Below are 14,654 nucleotides of genomic sequence, written 5' to 3'. Positions count from 1 at the left end.
TCCTTTGCTGCTGACTGAAGGCAGGGATAGAGTGTAAACTGTTAAATATTCATGCTGATTCGCAAAGAGAGCTCGTCCAGATGCTCAGGCAGAGGGGAGTAGAGGCTTCTGAAAAGGTAATTCATCCAGGGAACAAACACATCAACGTCTGCCCTTACTATGGTGCCCTGGGACTTTAAAAAGATTACTCCTCTAACAGGGGGGCCCTCCCTGTGCACCTGATCATTAGAAAGTGCCTCCAGCCTATGCGCTCAGTTCTGCAGGAATGATCTGTTTTAAGTTTGCTTGCTATTCTACTTTCTCCTCCCACCCCATCCACTGAAAAGAACCTTAGGTCCTCCCATTTGTTTTTTTCCAGTTTAAGAGTTCCCAAATCACTTGCTCATATATGCACTAGAATGTCCAAGTTAATCCCAAATCCATGCTGTTCCTACTTTTTTGGAGGGGAGGTCTGCAGGAGGGGAGGTGTTAGCAAGATGGGTGGTATACCTGCCAACTTCAGGTTTAGTTATAAAAGAATAGAAGGAAAGGGATCTTTTCTTATTGCCATATAAAATTTGGTAAAACTGCCAAACAAGATCGAAGTTTCCTCCACAGGCTCACGTGTTTGAATTTCTTTGGAGTTGTTTTATTTCTTACTGCAATATGGAATACATAAAACAATGCTCCAACACCCTGGGCAGAGAGTCAAACAAAGAAGATGCCATTGAAAAGCCTATAGCTGCCACTATATTACCCATAGCCTTCTCCAGTTTTCTACTTATTATTTAATAGAAAATATAATACAATCCAAATATAACTATATATGATCAATTTAATAGAAAATGTATTATAAGCAGAAACTGAAGAATACTTATACAATTCTCTGGAATGATCTTTCATCTATGTTGTAGAATGCATATTAAAAAAGACCTTGGCATTAAAAAATACCTTGCCTTTCAACAAGTAACAAAAGAACGGTTGTTCAAATATAGAAAACAACAGTGATTCAATGAAAGAGAGAGTGAGAAGCTTGAACTATGTACGTTTCTCTGTGTCTGTATACGGTGATACGAACTGCTCAGTTGCTAGGCAAAGATGAACCACAAAAGATGTACTAAGCTACAAAGCAAAATAAATGACTAACAACCAAAATTGGTTTCAATTTTTATTATGAATGTCCAAAGTGACAGCATACTGTGAAAGTGTTAGGTTCTCATTGATTAAGTTTCAAGAGACCACAGACTACAGCATTCCAAGCACTTTAATTTTTAACAGAGCCCAATGACAAAAATATTCTTTTAGGTGAAAAGAGTGCTCATATTTGAGTTTTCGTATTATTATTATTTTTTTCCCTGCAGGTATTGTGAACACTGATAATTTCCAAAACACAAATCCTGGTCTGGATAATTGCAGCAAACTTTTATAATCTCTGCCTGAATAAGACACTAATAAGAAATGTACTTATAAAGTATGTTTACAATACAATGTAATATACCTATTCCTAATCACTTCCTTACTCTTCCACAAGGCTTCTGGTCTACCAGCTGGGTACCTGCTGTTTGTAATAACAGGACGGGAAGATTGGAGTGAATTGGAAGACTATATCGAACCCTGGATTTTTCTCAAAGCTGCATTTGAAATTTTTTTTTTAATGAAAGCTTAAGACTTTCAGCGTTTGAGAGCGTCCAAGGAGATAACTAATAACAATGGATTAAAGCCACCAGTTAAGAACTACCCAGTCTATGCATATTGTGTTTAAGAAAAAAGCCTTGGTTTACCAATGCTGTGGTGCTAGTTATCTGTAGTTCCAACACAATATGATTTTTCCCCCTGAAGGGCTTCCTTGCAATCTGTCCTTTGCATCATTGGTACTGGATGGTGCTCCAGATGAAGTCTGCTGTCACTGATATTCCAATCAACTCTGATCTTGTGGAAGTATCTCTTACGGATGCAATACTGTTCATCTGAGTGGATCCTCAAAAAGAACAATTATGAACTAGAAACTCATAGAGTTTGTGTTTAAAATTTATAAAATTAAACCTGCTCCAACAGGTAATACTGGGAGGCATGCTTGCAATCTCTGGATTCAATCAGAAACAATGCCTGAGAGCACAGAGCCTTCTCAATAGGTAACGGTGGGTTCCTTTTAACGCTTCCTTAAACAAGATCCGATGGGATGCACATTAGAACTTTGAAGCACGTCTGTCTCATTTATTTCTACAAGGCCTGGGACACGGGAAGCTGCCAGGACTTCATTCATCATCTTGCCTGTTGACAAAAGGAACAATAACTGGTCATCACCGGTCAATGGAATAACTTTTTCTAGTTTTTTCCAAGATAATTCCTAAAGAAGAGATGGTGTCAATACAACAGCAAATATCTCAAGGTTTGATGAATTTCTGTGCTCTATAATGTCATGTCTTCTTCCAGTAGAACGGGAAGAACCAGGTTATGCAGTGTTCATTTCTCTCCTAATGCTGGAGCGGTTCAGGAGAGAGCCCTGCCCTGAAAGTCAGCAGACCCAGGCTCCAGACATGATTCTGCCAATGACTTATGACTAACCTTGTTGGGCCTTGGTTCCTTCACCTACAGGCTAAAAGGACTTCAACAGATGATGTCTAAGAAGAAGACCATCAGCGCTAACTTAATGGGTTCATGTGGTCCTGCCTTCATAGCTCCTTACAGAGCATAACCAGGTACAACCATGTCAGTCTGTGGCAGTGGTTAGGCTTACATAACACTGGTGCCTATGGTCTTAATTCAGCTTGGAGTTGAGAACCATATGAGCTTCTAGAGAAACTGCAAAATATGTATAAGCATCTGAAGTCAATTAAAATCTTAAATGATAGTGTGATTAAGCTATATGGGTATAAAATTCTGAAAATACTAATTTCCATGTTTTCACATCATTTGCTGTCTGAAGGTATAAGAAGTCTTTTTTTTGTCCCTGCTAGCCTTCTTAAATTAAAAAATAATCACATAAAGGCTGAAAAATACATTAATAAGCATCACAACATGGAAACATTCTGCAAGACATACTAGTTATATAATTCAACTAGTTGGACTAGCGTAAATAATGATGTCAAGTGACTTTACCAAGACACACATCTGGCGAGCAGAGATGGGACCTAAACACAGGAAGTTTGACCCTAAAACTGATGCTTTTAACCACGATGCTAAACTACCTCATATCTTGTTAAAAGGAACGGGACTGGTAAAGTTCATGTGATTTATCTTCACAGCTGCCAAAGGGTACAACCAGGAATTAGCTTAAACATTTGGAAACTTTGGACAGTTACTTCTCATTAGTAAGAAAATGATAAGCTTCAGTAACTGAAAGACTGTATTCAGCAATTTTGATTTGATCATTATGGCTTTGTGGCTGGTAGACTTAGATGATACCAAAACAAACATTTATTATTTATATTATATTATATATTATATTATATTAATCATATCATACCATTATATGTTATTATTATATTAGATATTTTTAAGGCCTCCTGGCTGTCATATGTGACAAGAAAAAGGGCTGAATGATTTTTTTACCTTCCTACTATGGTTTTGGCATAGAGGGAGACACAACTTTGTGAAATGTGTGAATGAGCCACACAAAACAAAATACGTGTCAAGATATCTACTACTTTGGCTTATTCTACATGTTTTACTAATGAGCTTATCCTTCAAACTCAAAAGCCGACTTAAAAAAAAAGTTGACTTAAAAGCTAGCAGAGAAAGAAAAAGATAATGAAAATAAGCTCAACGATTTGAGTCTCAATAGCTACATCACTCGTTATAGAGCCGTTTTCTTAAATCTGGATAAGACTGGTCAAGTCGTAAACAGGCTCGGGTTGTCATCCACAGCAAATCAGCATTGGTGGGGTAAGGGCATGGAGACCACAATGGGGAACAAAAAGAAAAAGACACAAATTCACTCAAATTATGGGGTGGGGACATACAAGAATGATCTGTAAACACACGCACACTTACTAACACAGACTAAATTTGTGTGTTTCTTTGCTGCCAAGTAAGAGAAATAAATATTTCTGTCTTGACAAATGAACTTAAAACAAACAGTAAGTAAAATTTATTACGGAATTCTGGCAAGGATTTTGATGCCCATGGTTTTCTGGGATGATTTAGTGCGTGTCACAAGAGCCTGATGGCACTGCTACGAGTGCATGTGAAACCGCCCATTGTGGAAGAAGGTGGGTATTGGAAAGCAGACATCAACTACTCCTGCAAGTAACAACACAGCAACGCGTAGACAACGGGCACAACAGCTCCTGTTTGGATAGTGCTTTAGTTTTCAAAGCTCTTTCACATTTAGGAGTGCTCTGGTCCTTACAAGGGACCCAGCCTCCATGGGGCTTTGAGGACCTACCCAGCATTAGCAGGTGAGTCCCGGACTGGGAAGGACACCGGGTCTTTTGCCTCCCAGGCCTGTGCTCACTGTTCTCGACAAACTGTCACTTCCTCCAAACAATGAACACTGGTGAATTCATTATTTATTATTATTATCCATTTCTTCTTCATGGCAATGTTACTACTATTAGCCCTCATATATAAAGTGCTTTATAAAGAAGTCCCTCCACAAAGAAAGAAACTGAGGTTCAGAGAAGTGTCTTGCCCATTGTCACATAGCAAATAGCAGAGCTAGAATTCCAAGCCGTATTAGCTTTAATTCTACAGTTCTGCCTTTTCTGCTGTGTATACTATTTTGGCATATGCTGGACTACTAGCTGAAGCTTCTGTATGTGCCATGTATGGAGCTCCATCTTTAGGTATCAAACTCAACACGAGCTACTGGATCTAAAGCCTAGACGCAAAAAAAGAAACTGCAGCTGAGGGGACATGACAGACACATGGGCTTATTCCAAACTCCATAAATAGCTAGAGTTTTTGTGAAGAAATGCATTCTCACTCAGTCAGAGGTGACTCCTTATAAGCACTAGTGTGCCTCATGACCTCCCATAATATTGGCCATAATTGCATAATAAATGAGTAGGAATCCAAAACCCCACATTTCAACGGGAACATAGTGCAAAGGATAAGACTATTTTCTTTAAATAAATCTGAGAAGTACAGTGCCTGTAGGTGGAAGTAATATCTGGAAAAAACTGTGACAATTTTAGAACCAGTTTTCTGCAACTCAAGTTGCCATAAATGTATTTTGCTGCACGTGTCTTTAATCTGGAAATGCCCAGCTATAGTTAGTCTTTTATAAAATGGACACAATTAAGGCAAATGGGAATGAAGGTGCTCCTTATACAGATGTAACTTCCCGGGAATCTACTTGTTCCAGGTAAACTTACAATATCTCTCAAACAGCCTAAACAGCCTAGCAAAGTAGATATAGTTATTAATCCCACATTGCAAATGAGAAAACTGAGGCTCAAAGAGGCTAAGTAACCCAGCTAGATGACACCCTTAGAAAGTGGCAGGGACTGGATTTCAAGCGAAGTGTGCATGACCCCCAAATTATATAAATGCCTTCCCTCTCAAAGGCTGCTTCTACCTAGACACCTCAACGACCAGGCGGGGCAGTGCCACCCCACTCCGTGGCCCACAATACTACACTGTTTCTTGATGAGGGTCCAGCAGTGCCCAGGGCTTCAGGAAGGCCCAGCTGCTTCCAAAAAACCCAGCTACAGGAAGAGGGGCCAGGTTTCCAGGTCAATTACAAGGTTGCAGAAGAGGATGGAGCAGGGCCAGGCAGTGCCCAGAGCAAGTGCCTTAGAGGAAGGACCCCCAACCACAGGCAGGCCGACCGAGTGAACAGAAAGTGAGTTAACTTCAGGTACAGTGGAAAGGCTCCTGTGGTCCAGTTAGCATTTCTCCCCCTTCATTGATTTCCAGATGACCTATTAGCAGGCCACAAACTGTGTACAGCCTCAAGAATAACTACTAAATTATAGTTGAGAAAGAGAAGGCAGGGAGCACAACACGGGAAGACAGAATCTACAAAGAAGCTGTGACCCCTGTTTAATTAATCTCCTCAGTTTCCTCCCCAGTAAATCTCTTACCAGAGCTGCCAGTAATCAGCAAAGCTGACCCACTCTCCACAAAAGACAAAGCGTGCGATTAAGAAGCCAAGGGACAAAATCTACACGGGGGGTGATCTGTTTCAGTACTAATGGTACTGGATTAATAACATCGGGCTGTGTAAGAGGTGCAGGAGCAGCAGGGAAACTGGGTATGCGTGAGGTCCTTTCCAAAAGACGCTCAGATCCAAGCTCAGCCAGCCTGTCCTGCCATGTGGAAAGGAAAGTGCCAGAGTTGCTCACGGGGCCAGACCCCAATATGCCTCATCCAGCTGATCCGCCTGGTCAGCCCATATGGGAGCAGGTTGGCTGGCACCGAGCTGGAAGTATCAGTGTGTGCAGACACATTCTAACATAATCTGCTCCATGTTTTATTGTTCTGTAGTTAAAAACCTACTCAAAATGTGTGGAGCTATGTCCCGTTAGATTAGAATAATATGAAGTCATGTCTTTCCAAGTACCAAGTGTGTAAGAGTAATTAAAATAAAATAAAAGCAATTATTTCCTATTAGGGAAGTTTATTCTATAATGGGGGATAACCAGGGCTCCTCTGTTAAACCGAGGTCATGTTTTCTGCCTCATGCCCACACGTGTATCGTGCATACGATCCAAAGAAGCTGCTTAATTCCAACAAAACAGAAGGAGGGGTCATAATGGTGCTAAAACAGACCTTAGGAATTACAAAGCACACAGCTCTCATTTTAAACTTTAGAAAACTGAAGTGCAGAGGTTCCACACTTGCCACGGACACACAACCACCTCCCCACAATCTCTCTCTCTCTCTCTCTCTCTTTCTCTGGGCCATTCCTACTTGGATGAGAGAATCACAAGCAACTAGGAATCAGCAAACCTATATTTAAAAAAAAAAGTCAATGCTCATGCCCTTGTCAAGGTAAAAGGAAAAAAAAAAAGAATTTCTGCTAACAACACTCAGAAAGCCACACCCAGCTGTGCCACACTGTGTAAATTGTTTTTGGCTACATATGACCTGACAATTCTGCACTTTGATACTGTGACACCCACTGACACCCTGAACTTTAGGCTGGGAGTTAGAAGCAGATAAAAATAGGTAATCTCAGGGCCATGCTATAACCTTAAAACAGACTGCCATGTTTATGGGATGGGAAAACTAGGCTGCAGGCTCCATGGAAGCGAAGCCAGTGTCTGAATTTATTCTGTAAGATCCCCGACTCCTAGGCGTGGGGCTTACTGGACATTCAATGCCGAATGAGGCACCGACTAAATGAAAGTGAACTAACAGTAAAGAGCCATCCTGGAAGATAAAAGTCTACCTGCTGCTAAACTCTTAATCACTTTAGACCATTATATAAAGCAGCCCTGTGACATTCATTCCATTGGGACAATGACGGGGACTGCCTGGAGGCCTTTAGACTGGAGGCTGATGCTAAGTACTAATGAATTTTACATGCGAGCTTGCTTTAGACAGCTCTCCGTCTAGCTTAAAGATTAAAAGGTTTGACTTTGTGATTTCAAGAACAGATACTGTAAGATTAATATGTGGCAGGTCACATGATGTACTGCTCTCGCTTTTAAATTTGGATATTCAGACTGTCATTTAGCAGGATGTACTCTTCCCCTCCTCCAGGCTAGAGTAAAAACTATCAACTCGTTTTAAAAGTAGGATTTAGTAGAATCCATCAGATAAAAATTTTTCATAATTTCAAAAGTTAACTTTAAAAGACTTTCAGTATTTCTTACAGGTATGCCGTCTTTGGGCCTAAAGTATGCTCCAGAAACTCAGGACATTAATTTTTATTTTTAGTGTGCTGGAAGAAGTCTGTGTTTAAAGAAATATATTGTTAATCTTTTTCATAAGGCAAAGAAACCTTTTGGAAAAGTGAACATTCATCCACTTTTTAAAAAATCTCAATTTTCATATATCCAGTTTGCTGAAAGCAAACTCAATCTGGTGTCCTCAGCTGTCTTTACAACTGAATTGGAGAGACAATATGGCTGCCCATTTGAGCAGATGCTTTTTTTTTTTTTTAATAGCTGTAGAAACTAATTTGCAAACTGAATTAGTGGCAGAGAATTGACATGACTTAGTCAAGAAAACACAGCCCAAGGGAAAGGTGACCACTGGAATACTGAAGACAGGAGCATCCACCCACAGCCCTGGGAGACAGCAGCCCTGGGAGGGGACAGGCAGCCACAAAATCACTTGCAGGGACCCAGCCTGGCCGCACACCCAGGCTGCCCCTCACAGAGGGACTCAGCTGTGCCTCCACCAGATCTTTATTTCGTACGTATATGCTTTACCGCTTTACCTCCTCATCAAGAATAAGGATTCAAAAGTGGGAATTGGCTGTTTAAAAGAACTACCAGGAAGGTAAGTGAGTGAAAATAGAGAAGAAAAAAGACAGACCCTGCCACATGTGTTTGGAGTGACACGACTAGTCAATGCTTCCATGGCTGTCTTGAGAGGTTATCCGAGTTTCATGCATTTGTTTTCATTTATAACACAACGTTTCTCTCATGTGCTCAAAAAATGACTATGACTGGAACTAGGGCTTCCCACCCGCAAAGTGGGCACAGTGCAGTGTTTGCAAATGCAATAGTCAGGGTTATATTCACACTTAAAACCACAGAGCGGGTTGGACTTGCCTAGGGCTCCTACTGCCTATACCATCCCTAACAGCGAGCCTGGGATTTAATCAACAGCTGTGACGTCGTGAAAGACTATACATGAATTGCATGTCTTTTTCTTTTTTTTTTTAAAGCAGAATAACGATTTTCAGGGAGGCACAGTGTCTTATTTTTACAAGCTCACCGAGAACTCCAAACGTGATCCACACTGATGAACCACTAATACATATTCTTTTTTTCACAAACACAGCATAATCTCAGGGACATTTATCTTGGGCAGAGACAAAAGCACAGAATAGACTGGGACATAATTTTTCAAAAATGGGCGGCTTTTCCTCAGAAGCCTTGGCCAGGATTTGGGATAAGAAAATCTCTTCCTCTGCAGTGTTTGAGCTGATGGGTGCTATATCTGTACCCCACACACACTTCCCTCACATGCTTGAGGTGGTATAGCATGGAACATTCCAGAATACACCTCACAACTCCCTTGGGCATGGTGCCTACATTCCATCCAGCTGTCCAGAGTCCTGAACTTTGTTACAGAAGACAGCCATTTATGAGGGACACATCTCAGGTATTAGCAAATCCTGTTAGAGAATGTCCCCCCTGTTTTATAGGTATGCAATGATGAGTAAAAAAGGCTGAGTGGCTTTGTGGATGATGACAATCCCCAGGCTGACTCAGCCAGCTAAGTGTCACACTGCCTCCCACCTATCTGCAGTCAATGCTATTCAAGTTTGTGCCTTAGTAAAATGACAGATTACTACATGCTATGAGTTGGCTTGGAATAGCTGAAACCATAAATGTTAGAGCCATGACCACCAAGGTATTCAAGCATTAGTTTGCAATTAGTTTCCTATTTTTTAAGCTGTGAGAGTCCAACGTGTAAGACATAGGAGTGCCAAGCAGCCTGGGTAGAAGCTAGGTTTGCCCAGTCTCTCTGGGGACCCTGTTTGCTTCTGCTACACAGCCTCCAAGATATGGCTTGAAAGCCACTGATTTAGTATATACAACTTTTGTTTGGAAAGGCTTGTTCTAAAATGATTTTCAGCACTACCAGTGAATCAGTTCAAATTAGGGACCAGTATAAATGCTGCCCACCCCTGGATCCACACAATAAATCCCAGAGATTCTTTAGGATGACACCCTCTTCTTCTGAACTCAGTGGACATTTTCCTGATGGAAGTCTAAGGCCCATCATCATTTCTTGCCACCTTTCTGGAGCCAGATCCTTGACAACATCAAGCCTCACATTCTGAGAAACTGGAATGTTTCCCTGGGAAACAATCTGTCCCTGAAATTATAATATGTATTGCAGGAGAAAGCTTGATCCACTTTATATTAGTAATGCAGAATGGAATGACCTCTTCCACTCAGTGTGATGTTTCTGACATTTTTGCAACACCTAAGTTGGCTCTAAATAATCTCTTTATAAGCCTCTTCTCTCCCTTCTGCCAATTATATATACACAGAAATAGGCTACACAAAACTCCAAGTTGTAAATACATTTATCATTTGCATGCGAGTGATAGCAAACCGGTAAAGTACATGGACTCCTCTGTGGCCCAGTGGAAGGCCGACACCTCACCTAGCACTCTGCCCACTACAAGGGCTATGAAGCAGGGTGAATCTGTATTGCAAGTAAGGACAGGGCTAGGTGCTCTTGGCATAAGAGGTTTGGCTGGGAGACAGGAGAACTAAGAAAACAAAATTCCAGTGGGTCCCAGGAAAACCTGAGCACAGCCGTGACTGCAAACTATTTATAAAAAAGTGTCACACATCAAGAAAATTATGTCCATTTTGAGACACAGCCAATTTACAGAAGTTTGCAACTCAGTTGTTGTTTTTTAAATCTTCTTAAAACAAAACAAAACAAACAAACAAAAAAAGCTGCTACTTTTCCAATCACCTACTACTAAACACATCTAAAGCCTGTATCCTCTCTGGCAATTTAAAAGAAAATATTTCTTTTATCCTTTTCCTTAAATCACAGCTTGAACTTAGCAAGACTTTGTCAGTCCTGGGCTAGAGAACCGAAATCTGATTGTAAACCTATCACTGCAGTGACGGGAGCAAAGGAATGCTTGCTTCACCTGAGCCAGGTGCCAGACTGAGGCAGGTGCTTCCCCCCAGCCCTTCTCCCGACCTTTGAGCAGCTATTCTTAATCTCATCTATAAAAAACCTTCAAGCAGCTATTGATGTCCTCATTTCATACATGAGGCTGCCAACTCAGAGGTTGTTACCTCCTTGGTTTCTACAGCTAGTAAGAGGTGCAGCCAACATTTGAACACAAAGTCCACTCTCTTTTCTATGATGTTTCCTCAACAGAACTCCATCTCAGTGGGGTGGTAGATGTTTTTGGTCTTTTAATTGCAGGTGGAATGGCAGGAAACTTCTGCGAGGGTGTAAGATGAACCCAGCCCGATAAAGGACTCCTCAGCAAACATGACACTCTGTTAGTTTAAACTGCCAGCGAAGCTCACATGAGGGAATCATCTGGAAAGGGCCTTCTAGCCAAAATGCTGTCAAAACTTTTGGCTTTCTTTCTCTGGAATTATGACAAGCCAGAATTTTTTTCCCTTTCTATAGCTCACTCTTTGGAATATCTCCCAGGATGCTTAATAGAGTGTCACATTGGAGGTGTCCAAAGTTTACCTGATAGGAGCTGGACTTACACACCGCAGGGCAGCAGTGGAACAGTGCTCAAAGTAATGACACAGGGAAGAGGCAACCTGCCACTAATAGTAATAAAATAAAGTGAGGACGTGCCAGGTGACAGGAAGATGGGAATTCAAGTGCCAATATTTTGTGTGCATTATACCTAATATAATGCATAATCATGCTTCGAGGATCTCAAAAATGTTCTTACTGTGTACTTGAATGGAATAAAAAAACTCAAGTAAATATTGTCTATTCATTTATTTCTTATTTAAGAAAAAGAAATAAAAGTCAAAGTACAATTTAGATGTGGTAGTATGTTTGTCTTTTTTAAAAAAATGACATCAAAATCCTCAATTACATTTCAAAGTAGTAATTAAAAATTATCTCAGTGGATATTAGGATATACTCTTTATTTTTGGCTTATTTCAACTGTGCCTCAGGCTTCCATGTCTCTGATATTTCTTAAACTGCCTAGGAAATTTTTACAGTTAAGTAACAAAACTTCGGTGGTTAATATTAACTCTGAAAAGATATAGTCATTTTTTGCTTATATGGATGGCCCTCTGCACTTTCAAAAAGCTTTTTACTACAACTATTTCAATGGCCCAGTTAGTGGAGTTAGATTTTTTTGCACGATACTGTCAAACCCCTGTTAACAATATACGTGTTTTGGGCTATTTTTCTAGTAGTGGGGTGAGCTTTTACTGAGCCAGCCATCTCTATCTCTTTAGAAAGATCCTCTTTGGGGCCAAGATATTTTTTTCTCTTGCAAAGAAACCAACACATCTCTTAAGCAAAAGAAAATTCACAGTCCTCACTTTGTAGCACTAAGTTCCAAGCCACCCATCCTCAACCTTAAAGTCAATCTGCAGTGTAATGCCATACAATCAGCTGAGAGAAGTGTCTCAAGTCGTTTAAGTTTTGTTACAGTAATAAAGTCCATATCTGTAAATAGTTTGCTTTAAATCACAAATCAGAAAGGGCTCAAGGTTATCCTTGTGATAGTTATGCTTATTTCATATTCAGTGTTTTCTTGAGAGGGGAAAAAGAGGAGTTGTTAGGGGCTATTGCATGTATGAATCCATTCATGATATGTATTTCAGTCCAAGAAAGGTTTTGAAGGAACCTCGGCTCTAATCAGGGAAGCTGTATATCAGGGGCAAGGCAGACATTAGAGCTCAGATTTCTTTTAGGAAAACTGTAGAGAATATTAAACACCCTAACACACGGCCAATCAATAGATTTCAGGGAACCAGGGGGGAAGGGTTGTAAATTTAGCAAATAAAAATATACGAAAAATATTTTTTAGTATATCACAGATATTGCATGGGAAGTACTTAAACTAAAAATTATTTGTAGTGTGTCTGAAATTTAAATTTACCTGGGTGCCCTGTAATTTATCTAGCACCCTACTATGGGTCCGGGGGTTGGGTACCTCAGGGACACCAAACTGGCAGAATGGGTTCTGCTCATTTCCACAAGATGGGCACTCCAGAACTGAAGATGGTTTTCACGGTGTTTAATCCTTTATTACTTATCCCTGGCTGTAAAAACATGCCCTTTATAAGTTCTCTCCTATTTTCCCATCAGATAGTGACTGTGAGCTTACCATGCCTGGGACTGTTCTAGGAGCTGGAGACAAAGAGAACAAGGCACCGCCCATGACCTCGAGCAGCTTGCACGTGGGTGGAAAGACAGAATTAAGCAAGCAGTGAACAGAGGCGTGCTAGGAGGAAAAGCAGAGGAGAGGAAAAGGTAGGGATAGAGGCTTGGGTTGAGCACTGTGCTGGGTAGGGTGTTCTTTAAGGCTGTCTCTAAATGAAGACAGAGAAAGAGCGAGAGTGTGAGAGCTTAAGAAGTGTGAAAAGTGAAAGGGGAGGAGAGGCAGAAGCGGTTGCTGACAGGCGCAAAGCAAGCACCCTGTGGCCTTTAGTGTGAAAACAGAGCCTTCAGGCCGACCCTGTAGCACCCAGTGAGCCTTAAGTAAGAGAGACAATCCTCCTCCCTTCAGGAAACCTCCTATAGAGTAGTTTTGGAAAGTTAATATTGTTTACAAATTTTGTTAAGAAGGTAAACTTATGGCCTGGAAATACAGCACTCCCGTTTTGTGTGCCCGGCCATCAGGCTACCCAGCACTTCCCCATCAGAGCCTCTACCTGGGAGTATGTCGGACACGAAGTTCCCATGGCTCCTGAATCTCTCCTGTTTGAAAGGACAAGGACACATATCTGATCTTAGGCTGTAATCACGGCAGCACTGACCAAACCAGGAACTCTGTCATCAGTTATAGTTAACGACACTGTGCCTTTGGCTTGTACCCAAAGTTCTAAGGAAAGACTAACACTTATAACAATGAACAAAGAAATTCTTAAAAATTTAAAATATATTAAAATGTCTAGCCTTATCAACCTGACTATCTGAAAAAGATTTTTTTTTAAGTGTTAAGAAAATAAACGCAGCTCACTTTAACACGGGAGAGTGCTCTGCTCTCTGGCAGCCAGAAGTGCAGATATGCAAATTAGGCATTGCAGTCTCCCCGCCTCTTCTGGGCCTTTCATTTCAATCAGGGTCCTCCCTGAATGCGTCTCCTGGGATGAACCAGGTTGAAACTGATGCCTTTTTAATGCAAGATAACCCAAGCTTTTCAGTTTCTAATCATACCCCTCACAAACTGGAGACAATTGAATTTTACACCAATTCTGAATTTGCATGTGATATTTTGGGTAACCACAACTACACACATGTATAAAAGATAGAATCAGAGCCACATAATCTCAGGTCCAAAGGGGCTTACGTGTCATCAGACCAATGTTTACTTGCACCCCTGGGTTCTCTCTAACCTGCCTGAGAGTGACCTTTGTCCGCCCAGCCTCTTCAGGGGCAGGGCCCTCTCCCAAAGCTTCCCTTTCCTTTTCAGACGGTGCCATCTATGCCTCCTGGGGTTACAAAGGATAAATCCAATCCCTCAGCTGTATTTCACTTACTTTAAGTCAGTTGCCTTAAAATTCCTCAAATGTTTTCCAGGGTGAGCACATTAATCTCCATTTTGAGATACACGGCACCAAAGTACCTCAATCATTTTCCTATGAACACACTTAAAATGTGTCCCTCAATGTATGGAAACTGGAACTGATTTTAAAGTGTCAGTTGTGGTCTGATTAGTGTGGGACAGGGTGACATTGTCACAGCTTGTCACCCATCTCAGCTGGAACCATATTCTTCTGCAGAAGTGCAAACGTTCCAGGGTCTCTGAGGGCCACGCTGGTCTGTACTGACACTAATGCCACAGCCTCTTCCTCAACGGCTACTTGTAAATAGCATCTTATCACACATTGAGAACGACTGAGTTCTTTGGACCC

The 14,654-nt window shown here is 41.1% G+C and overlaps 1 protein-coding gene across 1 annotated transcript in view; it reads right to left on the bottom strand.

Moving 5' to 3' along the window:
- Positions 1-1,134: 1,134 nt before the first annotated feature.
- Positions 1,135-14,654, bottom strand: part of SCAF8 (SR-related CTD associated factor 8) — a 152,198-nt gene continuing 138,678 nt past the window's right edge. Inside the window, exon 22 of the mRNA XM_063097603.1 lies at positions 1,135-2,250. The gene's annotated coding sequence lies outside the window, so the exon portion shown is untranslated. The remainder of the gene's footprint in view (positions 2,251-14,654) is intronic.

This window comes from Cynocephalus volans, chromosome 5 (genome assembly GCF_027409185.1).
Source record: "Cynocephalus volans isolate mCynVol1 chromosome 5, mCynVol1.pri, whole genome shotgun sequence".
Taxonomy (NCBI): Eukaryota; Metazoa; Chordata; class Mammalia; order Dermoptera; family Cynocephalidae; genus Cynocephalus; species Cynocephalus volans.
This window is presented reverse-complemented; position numbering and strand designations above follow the sequence as displayed.